Source organism: Uranotaenia lowii, chromosome 3 (genome assembly GCF_029784155.1).
Source record: "Uranotaenia lowii strain MFRU-FL chromosome 3, ASM2978415v1, whole genome shotgun sequence".
Lineage (NCBI taxonomy): Eukaryota > Metazoa > Arthropoda > Insecta > Diptera > Culicidae > Uranotaenia > Uranotaenia lowii.
Window position 1 is genome coordinate 54442215 of NC_073693.1, and position 14703 is coordinate 54456917.

Below are 14703 nucleotides of genomic sequence, written 5' to 3' on the forward strand. Positions count from 1 at the left end.
TCTCATGCTGAGGTCTCAAGTCTAATATCCCTTGTCTCAGGTTCCAGGTCTCAGGTCTTAGATCTCAGGTCTCATGTCTAATTTCTAATGTATCATGTCTCATGTCTCAGGTCTCAGGTCCCAGGTCTCAGGTCTCAGGTCTCATGTATCATGTTCTTAGTCTCAGAGCTGAGGTTTTCCCAACTTCAAAAAGATTCTAAGTGTTTTCCTTATAAAAGGAGTATTTTCTCTCAAAAAACCGTGTTAATTCGCGAAATCCGTGTAAAAAAAACCGTGTTAATTCCCGAAAACCGTGTAAAAAAAGCTGTGTATTAAAAAACCGCGTAAAAAAAACCGTGTAAAAAAACCTTGGTGTACTTTGGTTCCGCTAACAAAAGATTGCTAAATTCCATATAATTTTTTTTATTTATAGATTATTACTTATACATTTAGTCATTTATTAAACGAATTAATTATGAAAGAGAGTGCAATATTTTTCGTCTGCTCCCCCAAGCTGTGCAGGGAGAGAAATAGCACTGCAAACAAGAGTGAGATTGTCAATAGTGAGAGTGAGCTAGAGTAAGGTTGCCAGATTGCCCGGTTTTATCCGGGTTTTGCCGGGATATCTAATAAAAAAAATGGGAACAGTCCGGCTCGCGGATGCCCAGATTTTATAGAAAAAATGCACGGATTTTACCCGGATTTATTCACTTTATTTGGCAAATCAAACAAAAAAAAAACAACGTACACCTGTAAAACGAAAATTTATGAGCGAGTTTTATAAAAAGAATTATGAAAGGATTTTGAAAACCTAAAACACGATTTAATTTTTTTTCTTGATTTTTAATTAAGAAATTTTAATTTTTAATAAATTAATATTTCTAGGTTTTGAGAAAATTTTCTCAGATTTATGGTCGTCACTTTTGAAATAAAATAACAGGGTGGCTAGCGAACCGGGAAAACCGGGAATACCGGGAAAAACTTTGGAATTTCATCTCGTCATCGGGAAACCGGGAAAAAACCGGGAATTTCGGCACCTCACCGGGAAAATTGTTATGTTTGTGATTTTTTCACGGAATTTCAAAAATATTTTCAAAATTATTTCTAAATTTAAGAATAGTTTTTGGCAGTCTTGATATAGATTTATCTCATAAACGCTTATTCTCGTTCATTAGTAAACAAATAAAGTTTGAATCGCTTTTTTAACAATTTGCGGGGCAATATGAGATATCTAATTTTTTCGCTCTCCGCAAGTGTGCTATACTTACAAGCATAACTCCAATGTTGTAAATTTAATAATGAAACTATTATCGACAAAACTAACTACAGTCGAACCTGCATAAGTTAGAGTCCAAGGAACAGCACATTTTTTCTCGTGTATATGTTTAATGTAAAAATTGTATCGAAAACAAGCTCATGCCGAAATCTAATGTCTTTACCCTGATACAGAATAATATCTCACATTCAAACGATTAAAGTTCAGCCCTGTACTATACACGATTTTCCATATTTTCACGAATCTTTAGTTTAAATGACTAGGTCACTACTAAAGTTATTGATTGTTTTGTATTGAGAAAAAAAAACAATTTTTTTTCAAACATGTCTTCGGATGTGCACAAAAAATTTAACCGCATTGAGATAATAACTAAATATTTTCCTGCAATGTAATGCTTTTAAGTTTTGTAAGACAAATCCCCATTCAAGTTTACAAGCTTATTTGATGTTTTGGGATACAATTGATAGAAATTTTAGGCCCTTTACAATTATTTTTTTTAATTCACCATGATGTTATATTAAAAAAACAGTATATTAAAAGGGAAAATCATCATTTATAACCGGGAAAAACCGGAGAAAACCGGGAAAAACTTTGGAATTTCAAAACGAAAAATCGCTAGCAACCCTGAAAATACCCGGATTTTGCCAGGTTTTTATATAAAATTACCGGGTTTGTCCGACTTGGATACGCGCTGAAAAAAATCAGGCTACTTCTAGCTTAAGCTAGAACATTCCCATCCGCTGATAAAGAGAATTCTCTTCTTCGGAGAAATCTATTGCGCATTGTGTTGAACAGAAATCTGAGAGCTAACACAGTTTTTTCCTGACACGTTTTTCAAGAAAAGACGCTGCTTTGCAAGAGAAAAAAAATCGAAAACAGCAGTGGGCATGGTTGCCACAAGTTACATTTCGATACAGATTCTGTCCGCACAGAAGACAGATTTTAGTATTTGGTTCAGATTAGTACAGATTTAACCATTTAAAAAAGTAGACAACAAAAACCGATTGAACATTAGACTGAATTTATTTAGGATCATTTTTGAACTTCTCAAACATTGGGGTCTAAAAAGCTTGTTTTGGTTCAAAACTCCTCTATTATTATTCATCGCGGCGATTAACCAGTTATTCAACTATTATTATTTGCACAATTTTTAGTAACATTTACATGAGTAAATTTCAATTTTTTAGGTTGGTATGAGAAAATTGAATATTTTGTACCGTAAAATCAACATCACTTTTGTTTCTTCTAGTTGTCTTTAATTTATGTTCTTTGGTGATTTACGACGAAAAATAAGACTGTTGTTTTTTACGTTTCGGTTTACTGAATTCCAGCCATCCCCAAAAAAAAAACTTATTTTGCCGCGTGTTTCCTTTACGGCCGTCGTACGATGAATGAGAATAAACTTGCTGAAAACGTCTGTTGCAACCAGTAAGCAGGTGTGGCGGCCTTTACCCGAAACTTGTAGCGGTCCAACATAATCGAGCATGAAAAATTGCCACGGTAACTGCACGAATTCCTTTTGACTATCCATTGGTGGAATAGCATTTATGCTCCTGGATTTGGAAGTTTGACACTTCAGACATTCCCTACAGAACCTTCGAACATCTATAGCCCTCCCTGACCAACTAAATCTCAATTTTAATGCTTGTAACGTCTTCTCCTGGCAAAGATGCGTCACCTCATGTTCGGTTTTGATGATTTCCTCTATTTCGGCTTTTCTTGGGACCAACTTCCTTCTGAATCGAGGGTCGTCGGTCTGGCTGCGATTAGATTCGTAACGATATATTCGGCCATCTGTTACTCGTTGATTCGGAAATTTTGTAGGTGTTTCTTGGATCTTTCTCATCAATTCGCCGTATTCATCCATGTCGTAATGTTTTTAGACCCTATCGTATGACTGGATCTTAACCTTCCAAAGCCGTTCGCAAAATTTCCGTACAAATCTATTTTAGATAAATTTGACCTGTAGTTTACGTGCGTTCTCCTGGCCGCAAATATTAACAGATTTCGATGAATTTTAATTCATTGTATAGATAATTTATTCTAGTTTCTCAATATTGAAAAAATAAGTCGAAATATTTTACGAGATCACCAGTAGCTGATTCCGAACGAAAAAAGTCCCGAAAAAGAGCTCTTTTTAGAATGCTTATAACTTGTGACAGGCTCCGAATATTGCGCTGATTTTATAATATTTGGAATTGTCAAGAATAAATCTATCCATGGATGTATAAGTTTTTGGTGGTCCAAAGGAAGTTTTGGCCGCTATCCCGGAACTTCCGGTAGAAAAAAATCTTACTTCAAAAAAGTCACCCAATTTTGGCTTTGCATTGCTGTATCTCGCTTGCCAATGAACCGATTCTCTAAATTTAAATTTTAGTTTTTTTTCGTTAACTTTATTATTATTTTTGTAGAACATAGTTGGTTCCTCAAAAATCTCAGTTGTTCAGTATATTGTAATGAAACTCACATCTTTTTTGTCATTTTTCAAACTCCCGCTCGTGTCGGTGGGTTTACGGGATTTTGATAGCGTGATTTCTCTAGAATTTAAACTCAAATTGGTCACTTTTTATATACCTAGAGATTCATTAGAGTCTCCTCTTTCGAGGGGCATACTTTTTGTGTAGTGTTTTGAAAATTTGTAGCAACGTTTTTCGAATTTACTGAAAGCTGCCAGATTTCAACCAGTTTGGTCCACGTTTTCAACAGGTTGGTGTACAAATCTCGCACCCCTCACGTAGCTGCGGGAGAAACAAATCCTGTAGCTCTCTTTTTGTCGCTCACCAAATCTACCACCCAACCCAGCAGCAGGAGGAACTGCCGTCTCGCCGCGTGGTTTGTTGATTGATTGTGCTTATGCTGATAACGAAATAAATGTTTTATTTTTGTAGGTAGGTATTTATTGAATCTTTTTTGATATTTTATATAATAAATATTTTAATGAATGGGCAACATTTCTAAAGTTCACGACCATTATTTCAGATTCAGATTCAGATTCAGATTACAGATTTTAGATTTCAGATTTCAGATTCAGATTTCAGATTATCGATCCAGATTTCAGATTCAGACTCAGATTCAGATTTCAGATTCAGATTTCAGATTCAAATTTCAGATTCAGATTTCAGATTCAGATTTCAGATTACGATTTCAGATTACGATTTCAGATTCAAATTTCAGATTCAGATTTCAGATTCAGATATCAGATTTCAGATTCAGATTTCAGGTTCAGATTTCAAATTCAGATTTCAGATTCAGATTTCAGATTCAGCTTTCAGATTCAGATTTCAGATTCAGATTTCAGATTCAGATTTCAGATTCAGATTTCAGATTCAGATTTCAGATTACGATTTCAGATTACGATTTCAGATTCAAATTTAAGATTCAGATTTCAGATTCAGATATCAGATTTCAGACTCAGATTTCAGATTCAGATTTCAAATTTGGATTTCAGATTCAGATTTCAGATTCAGCTTTCAGATTCTGATTTCAGATTCAGATTTCAGATTCAGATTTCAGATTCAGATTTCAAATTCAGATTTCAGATTCAGATTTCTGATTCAGATATCAGATTTCTGATTCAGATTTCAGAATTCAGATTCAGATTTCAGATTCAGATTTCAGATTTCAGATTTCAGATTTCAGATTTCAGATTTCAGATTTCAGATTTCAGATTTCAGGTTTCAGATTTCAGATTTCAGATTTCAGATTTAATTTCAGATTTCGATTTCAGAATCAGATTTCGGATTAAGGTTTATGATTAAAATTTCAAAATATTTGTTACTTAAAACATAGATTTTGTTTTTCCTGCAGTAGACACTGCTTAAAGAAAAGAACCATGATAACATTCAAAACAAATGTATCACTGAAGAATTCTAATGATAAAATATCTTAAAAGATTAGAGAAATAATCTTTCTCTATTTTAAAATCAAAACATTTTACGCAAAGAGGCATCAGCATCAGCACAATCAATCAACAAACCACGCGGCGAGACGGCAGTTCCTCCTGCTGCTGGGTTGGGTGGTAGATTTGGTGAGCGACAAAAAGAGAGCTACAGGATTTGTTTCTCCCGCGGCTACGTGAGGGGTGCGAGATTTGTACACCAACCTGCTGAAAACGTGGACCAAACTGGTTGAAATTTGGCAGCTTTCAGTAAATCCGAAAAACGTTGCTACAAATTTTCAAAACTCTACATAAAATGTATGTCAATCGAAAGAGGAGACTCTAATGAATCTCTAGGTATATAAAAAGTGACCAATTTGAGTTTAAATTTTAGAGAAATCACGCTATCAAAAACTCGTAAACACACCGACACGAGCGGGAGTTTGAAAAATGACAAAAAAGATGTGAGTTTCAATACAATATACTGAACAACTGAGATTTTTGAGGAACCAACTATGTTCTACAAAAATAATAATAAAGTTAACGAAAAAAAACTAAAATTTACATTTAGAGAATCGGTTCATTGGCAAGCGAGATACAGCAATGCAAAGCCAAAATTGGGTGACTTTTTTGAAGTAAGATTTTTTTCTACCGGAAGTTCCGGGATAGCGGCCAAAACTTCCTTTGGACTACCAAAAACTTATAGGGTGAGTGCTCCTACTTTGGACCTAGAGCCTACTTTAGTCCTAAAATGCCGGAAATTGTTAATAATTCATTTTGCTAGCATAGTATAAAGATACTACTATGCACACAATTAACTCTTATTCTTCCTGAATCTTACCATACCGCTTTTTGCTATAAAAAGTCTTTCTTATAAAATTTTCAACGTTTTTAAAAATGTACCTCCTCATCAATGGTAAATCAAACAGCTCAATTAGTAGGGCGCTTTTTGAGAAATTAGAGTGAACAAGGAAAATACACGTTGTTTTACTGTCCAAGCCAAATTTTAAAGGGGAATCACTCTCACTGTAAAGAATATGAACCATTCTACCTATTTTTCCTAAAATAAATGAAAATCAATGGAAAACCCGGAAAATTTGTAATGGGTCCAAATATAGGAGACTTCTGACTTTGATGTTCCATTTTTAGACCTAACATCACAAAAACTTTGTTTCAATACCAAAAATTTAACAAAAGTGCGAATTTTTGGTTGGAGCATAATTCAAAACCAATTTTTATTGAACATTTCTATCATTTTTTGTCAGCTTTACACAAATAAACTACTAGAAAGCAATCAAAAAAAGTTTCAGCTATTGTTTTACTGAGAGAGCTGACAAGGAATAAAAGTGTTTGAGATATTCATAACAGAAATTAAAATGTTTTAATCGTTCACAACCTGTAATCCTTTTTTATTATAATATTTGATTCAAGATTTCCTTTTTCTATGAATTTGTTGATTTATTTTCAAAAAATCATACTTTTTATAGGAATTTCAGATCTAGGTCCAATGAAAGGAACCAGTTCAGTACCAAAATAGGATCAGTAGGTTCAAAGATGGAAATTTTGGTCATTCATATCTTTGCCAATTTTTCAATAATGGCGAAACCTATGTCGAAAATTTTTATTGATACATGCAGATTAGATCATAAACTATAAATTAATTTTCTGAAAAATATAAACCTCACGCCCATTTATGAGAAAAGCATGATTTTTTAACAATCACCGCTTAATAGGTCAAAAGTAGGGCAACTAACCCTACATCCATGGATAGATTTATTCTTGACAATTCCAAATATTATAAAATCAGCGCAATATTTTGAATCTGTCACAAGTTATAAGCATTCTAAAAAGAGCTCTTTTTCGGGACTTTTTTCGTTCGGAATCAGCTACTGGGGATCTCGTAAAATATTTCGACTTTATTTTTCAATATTGAGAAACTAGAATAAATTATCTATACAACGAATTAAAATTCATCGAAATCTGTTAATATTTGCGGCCAGGGGAACTTACGCAAACTCTCGGGTCATATAGACCCGAACAGCCTAATTACGGATTTTTTTTAGCGAGCACTTCCGGTGGCCACAAGAATTTGCCTGGTACTACAGATTGTGTATTTCGTGATTCCCCAGGTTTTTAAAATCAAATTTTTGCGATTTTTTCTCGAAGAGTTATGATGATTTGAATGTGCGCTTCGGGTCATATTGACCCGAACGACTTTGGAAGGTTAAGAGTCCAACGCAAGAGTTTAGAATTGCCTGATTCTGCTCGAATCGTGAATAACCATAGTAGAGATCGTGCATCAGTACGACGGCCGTAAAGGAAACACGTGATAAATCAAGTGGTTTTGATGAAGCTGTAAGCACAAAGTTCTTTGTAAAGAATACAAGTATAATCCCGAATCTGAATTTTCATTTTGACACAAGAATTTGAAATTTTAATTCAGAATCTTAATACAGAACCCATCACAAATCATAATTCTGAAACAGTATTAATAAAATCAAAATTTGTTATCTACATTGAGAAGCAGAGTCAGATATCAGAATTCAAAATCTAAATCCAGAATAATTCAGAATCATAATTTAGGAATTCACCATCTATATTTTGGATTCTAGAGACTTATTTTGATGGTCTCAGTGCTAAAAAAATCGTAAATCGAAATTCAGATTGCAAAATTCCGAATTTCACAAAATAATCTTCCGAATTTCACAAATTAATTGCAACGCAGAGTACGAATCTTGATTCTCGATAAAGTCCCCCGATGTCGATGTGTATGATTGTACCGTACAGTCCTCCAGCTAGCTCGTGTATTGAATTAGAATTACGTCAGAATAATAATAAAGTAGGTAGCTAAGCTCAGCATTCTTCGCTCCCGGTACTTCCTTTCTGAAACTGTACAGTGGCACCCAACATCGCTGAACTGACTGACCTCAAGCTAGTAAAGTCACTCAGTGAGTCACATGGAGTGTAAATCAGCTCGTGTCGTATTTTTTTTAAAGTGTTTGATGAATGTGTAAAAAACTCCATTACTAATCTATTTGCCTTTCCCCGTTCAACAACAGTGTTTATCATATTTGTTTGTGCCAATCAAAAGTCGAAACCATAAGTGAAAACCACAAAGTGTGTAGTGTGAACCCTTTCGAAGTCAATCAGTCTGTGCATGTGTTATCGGGAGAAGAATGTTCTATCGGGAATAACCAGCACCAGACAGACGGATAGCAAGTAAGCAAAAAAGTGTGGAAAGCGCAGCTCCCGCGTGTCCTAATTGGATTTATCGACAACTGCCAGCAGCAAAGTTCGGTTGCTCAAAAGCTACTATTGGCTTCATCATCATCACCGTCGACGTCGTTAGTGGAAAACACCAATTTTCGGCGACACAATCGGATGATGTTTCAGGTGAATTTGGACTGGATCCTGGATCCGTTTTTTTTTCTTTTACATCTTACTCAATCCGATTGACAAGCTCTATGTAAATTTGATTTTCTCTAAATGCCTGGCAAACCTGGAAAATCGCGGTATAAACATAGGAAGCAGCATGTTCGAACATGGACATGATGCGTGCTGTAAAATTCGATGATGTCGTTCTTTTAGCACTTTGGGTTTTTTTTAATCAATTTTGAAAATTTCAAAATTATTAATTTTTTTCGGCTGATTTTTGAAAGGCACACTGATTACCATAAAATCAAAGTATCCAAACCTTTAACAAAAAACAATACTTGTTCAAAAATAAATTAAGTTGGAAATTTTAAAACAATTGTATGTCATAAGTAGATAAGATTAAACTAGATTAAACTACAGGAAGTAATCCAGGTTTTGTGGCATTCTAGGGAAAGTTTCATTCGGGGGAAAAATGCTGGAAAATGGTTAATTCTGGGGGAAAAAAATCTGGAAAATTGTTCATTCTCTGGGAAAAAAATCTGGTAAATGGTGCATTCAGGAAAAATAGGTTGCTAGCGAACCGGGAAAAACTTTGGAACCTCATCGCGTCACCGGAAACCGGGAATTCGGCACCTCACCGGGAAAGTTGTCATGTTTGAAGTTTTTTCACGGAATTTCAAAAATATTTTTAAATTATTTCTACATTCAAGAGTAGTTTTTGACAATCACGAAATAGAATTATCTCATAAACGCTTATTTTCGTTTATTAGTAAACAAACCAAGTTTGAATCGCTTTTTTACCTAATTGCGGAGCAATATGACATAATAACTCAAATTTAACGAAATTTAATAATGAAACTTTTATCGACAAAACTAAAAACAAAAATATAAAAATCCACTGATTTTTAAGAAACCAGTTGAAGCACTAGTTCGAACTATGGATATTTTTTCTTTGGTAATCATTTTGGTACCAAAACTTCAATACAAAAGTGGTTTTGGTCAGGTTTTACACTCTGACTGGAAGAGGTTTTGTGCTTTAAAAAGCTTGGGACTTGGGTGTTTTCTCTCACTAATAGGGGGTTCTCGCTTATCCAGGTTCGACTGTACTAGTTTTATTTTTCGACGTCAAATGATTCAGTGTACAATAAACATATTTCATAAAATTATTTTATACAAAAAGCAAATAATTTGGCAGTTTGAGACGTTTCTAAGCAGAATTACAACGAAGAACGAAGTATTATATCGCAGAGGTTTAGTTTTTTATTATTTTTACGTAAAACTTTTGCTTAAAGTTTCCAACGCTGGAATATACGTCTTATGTAAAAATTGTGTCGAAAACAAGCTTCTGTCGAAATCTATGGTCTCTACCCTGATACAAAATAAAATCTTACATTCAAAGGATTAAAGTTCAGCCTTGTCTTATTCACGATTTTCTGTATTTTCACGAATCTTTAGTTCAAAGGACAAGGTCACTACTAAAGTTATTCATTGTTTTACAATTTTTTTTAAACTTATCTTTGGATTTGTACAAAAAATTATAACTGCACTTATACAATAGCTAAACATTTTCCTATAATCTGAAAATTTTAAGTTTTGTAAGACAAATCCCCATTCAAGTTGACAAGCTGATTTGATACTATGTTTTGATGAATTTTGTTAGAAAACTCTATAAAAAATCTAGAAAATTCTACAGTGGCTGAAAAGTATTACAATATTGTCAAGATCAATGTAACCGGGCTTATTTTTGCAAAATTGTTGAAAATTTAGAACAAAACAACGAATAGATATCAATTTCGTAAGATTCGTTTAAAAAACCATTAAAACCTGTCAGTTCAATACGAAAAGACTAGGTGTTAAAAGACGTCGAAGTATTTTTCATTTCTAACCGGTTGACAATTTTTTAGATAGAATTGTTAGAAGTTTGAGGCCTTAACGTTGATTTTTTTTTAATTCACCATGATGTTATATTAAAAAAACGAGTATGGGAAAATCATCATTTATAACCTAGAAAAAACCGGGAATAACTTTGGAATTTCAAATCGAAAAATCGCTAGCAACCCTTGAAAAAATTTCTGGTAAATGGTGCATTTTGGGAAAAAAATCTGGGCAATGGTTCATCCATCATCAATTCATCAATTTCGAGTATTTGTCATTCTGGGGAAAAATTATTCTGGGTAAATTTTTTCGCGCTTTTGGGATACAATCAGTTTTTACCAGTCTAAAAATATAAAGTCATAATATGACATTAGACTGAGTCGATTTGGGGTCATTTTTGAATTTCTCAAACCCTGGGGTCTTAAAAGCTTCGTTTTGGTTCAAAACTCATCCATGATTTTTTGCAGAATTTTTAAGTAATGTTTACATGAGTAAATTTGGACTTTTAGGTTTGTATGGGAAAATTGAATATTTTGTACTGAAAAATCATCATCATTTTTGTTTCTTCTGTACAACCGAGCCTGCTAATGGTTTTTGTGCCAATTTATAAATTTCCTAAAGGAAATTTTCCGCTGAACAACTTTGTCGAAGACCGTAAATTCGTATCTTATTAGACAAAAAAGTTATTAGCTGTTCAACAGAGGTATGTCTTTTGGCATTGATAAACAATAAATTCAATAGACACCACTGCTGAGTGCCTTGCGAAGAACTGTATGACTACTTTTCATGCAATACTTCGCGGGGCACAAGCAGTGGTGTCAATTGAATTTATTGTTTATCAATGCCAAAAGACATACCCCTGTTGAACAGCTAATAACTTTTTTAGCTAATAAGATACGAACTTACGGTCTTCGACAAAGTTGTTCAGCGGAAAATTTCCTTTAGGAAATTTATAAATTGGCACAAAAACCATTAGCAGGCTTGGTTGTACAGAAAAAACAAAAATGATGATGATTTTTCAGTACAAAATATTCAATTTTCCCATACAAACCTAAAAGTCCAAATTTACTCATGTAAACGATACTTAAAAATTCTGCAAAAAATCATGGATGAGTTTTGGACCAAAACGAAGCTTTTGAGACCCCAGGGTTTGAGAAATTCAAAAATGACCCCAAATCGACTCAGTCTAATATGACATTATCCCCACAAAAATTGTTTTATACACTATTTACTCCACAACAAAGCAAACGGTCTAGTCTAGTCTAGATGCAAAACATTGAAAGGGAAACAATGCGAAAAGCTTTTCACTCACTCCTATTGAAGGACTTATGAGCGTATGTCAAAAAGTAGGGGAAATTTTATCTCCATTTTACTTACACACATAAGACATACAGTACAAAACAAAGGGTGTATAAACCATTTAGACGAAATTTATACTCCAGCTAGGTTCTATAACCCAGATAACCAGAAATCGTAAAGCAGTGTTCATTGTAGATTGTATAAGCATCCAGTTTAAATTGGAATTGTATAAACATCATGTTGTAGCTAAACCAAGTTATATATTATCGTTTACGGTTTGTATAGTTAATTATATACGATAAAATTTTGTTAATCGTATAGAAAGATCAATAAAGTTGTTTTGAATCGCATTAGAATTGTGTAAAGCTCAATATTTAATCCCACTGTACAATTAAGCAATCTTTCATGCTTGCGATCTATGATGACATATTATTTCCATGAAAGGTCGTACAGTAATTGTGAGAAAACCGTATAATGGAATTTAAACAATCTATTCATACATGTCATTCAAAGTCGCTTATTGAGATACACTTAATCTGTAAATAATTGTTAATAATGCAATTCCTATGCTTAGTAATATCGTAATCATCTTATGGTAACAATGGCAAAAATTTGAAATCCTTGACGAATTTTGTTGCAAAAATGAATGCAGTTTTAATTATGAAAAAAATTATAAAAATGAAAAAAGTGGCACATACAGTCGGCGATTGCAAAAACACAGGCGACGCTTAAAAAAATCGGTTCGGTGATAAACGAGTCCAGATAACCAGAAATCGTAATGAAGTGTTCATTGTAGATTGTATAAGCATCCAATTTATATTAGAATTGTATAAATATCATGTTGTAGCTAAACCAAGTTATATTTTATCGCTTATGGTTTGTATAGTTCATTATATACGATAACATTTTGTTAATCGTATAGAAAGATCACTAAAGTTGTTTTGATTTGCTGTAGAATTGTGTAAAACTCAATATTATATCCCACTGTACAATTAAGCAATCTTTCATGCTTGCGATCTGTGATGACATATTATTTCCATGAAATGTCGTACAGTAAATGTAAGAACATCGTATTATGGAATTTAAACAATCTGCAGATTGTCGAATTGTTTAACAGTACAGTAAATAGCTAGCTAAGATCGCACAGCGCTGAATACAATTATTGATTGTAAAAGAATCGTCTATGAGATAGGTTAAAGTTGCATATCAAGAAACGGCATCTATAAATAGATATGGACAGGCTTCCGAAAAGTACAGCTTTGCTATGACAGCTATTTTCTTGCCAAACAAACTGTCTCGGTTTTCCTTACCACTCGGTTCGCTGCTGTACCGTCGGTAACGAATCGTAATGCTTCGGCTACATCGCACACGTGCGAGAACCCAGGCTGTATTTGAACAATTTGCTCAAAGCATGCGTTGCCGAAAGTGTTGTGCTTTAAGCTGTAGCGAACCCAACCGACAGTTCGGTTTTCATCCCCCCATCCTCCTGTTTCGAAAATAATTTCATCCTAACTGTCGGCTGCAGGGCGTGACAGTTTTTGCAGGACTGTCACGGGTGACTGTAGTGCCCATACCGTACCCATGCCCGATCGTATGCGCTGCTGCTCGGATCGAATAGATCGAACGAGCCATATATTCACACCGAGCAGCAGCATACGACCGAGGCGTAACGCGATGTGTGGTGCCGGTGCAGGTTAGGCAGAAAGGGGTGGGGAGGGTGATTGGGGTGATCACCACCCGCAGTAGCTTCATGCAAAAGGAAAATACGTTCGTTCGAAATCAACTCAGCCCGAGCGAATCTCGGCTACAGTCGGACGGAGTGAGTAGTACTGTCATGCGAAATTCAACGCATTGAAAACTGTCACGAAGATTTTCCCAAAACTGTCACGAAGCTTAAAAAACTTTCATACCCACGAACAAACTCTCGCATGAGGTAAAACAAGCCATCGCTGTACATCGCCCGACCGCTCCTTTTAAAACTGTTGGGGAAGAAATATTCGGGAAGCTTTCATCGAGGTGCATGTGCGACATTCGCAAGAATACTGTCGTTCGCCAGTACTTTTCGGAAGCCTGGATATGGAGTCCGAAATGATGCAGTCAGTGGTATTTTATACGATCAACTGATTTTTAAACGGCACTCTCAACTGTACATGAACAAATTTGCTTGTTTGCATCAACATAAAATGGCGCCGAGGACACATAAAGTTGTGTATGGTTCAATTTTTTTTCGCAGTAAACATTAAATTCTATTGTATTAATGTTCACGGCAATTCATAGTAAAATCGTAATAAGGGAAAAATATAATTCCGTGGGCATGGTAAGAGGCTCATTTATATCACTCTGATATAAATGGGTATGCCTTGTCGCGCAAGATCTTAAAATATCGAATAGTGTAAATATCACACCAGATCTTGCGAGCACGAACGGATCACTGATGAACACCAGTGAAACGGAACCTACGTGTTGGCCCCACGGCTTTAAACTAACGTCTTACCAGTGTTCAATATGGTCCGATCAGTATTGATTGTTTGATCTGATATAATTATTCATACAATTTGTTTAATAAAGTTTTATATTTCAGGTCCTTGTTTAAGAAGTCCAGATGTGTCCCCGTATCCTAGGCTTCAAGGAGTCACGGATTAATAACTCAATGTGGTAAAGGTAGTAGTATTCGCGTCCCCAATGCTCTAGTAAATGTGCATTTGCGGTTTATGAATTTCGAAGGCTTATTCTTAAATCAAGCATTTTACAAGAACTAGAGGCTCATTGGATCAGAATGCTTTTTGGACAGTTTCCTGTTAACAATAATTCTTTCTCATTTCAACGCTTTTTGCTAGATTTGCCTAATGTTCGGTTAGGTTTGAAATTCAATCAAGGAAGTCAAAGAAAGATGGTACGATTTGGAAAAACAATAATAAAAGATAGTCCAGGAAAATAATATCGGGAATCAAGAATAGGAATGTAATTTATTTCAACTGCAACAGATTGAGGAAAGTTGCTCTGAGAAGTTGCTCAGAGTTAG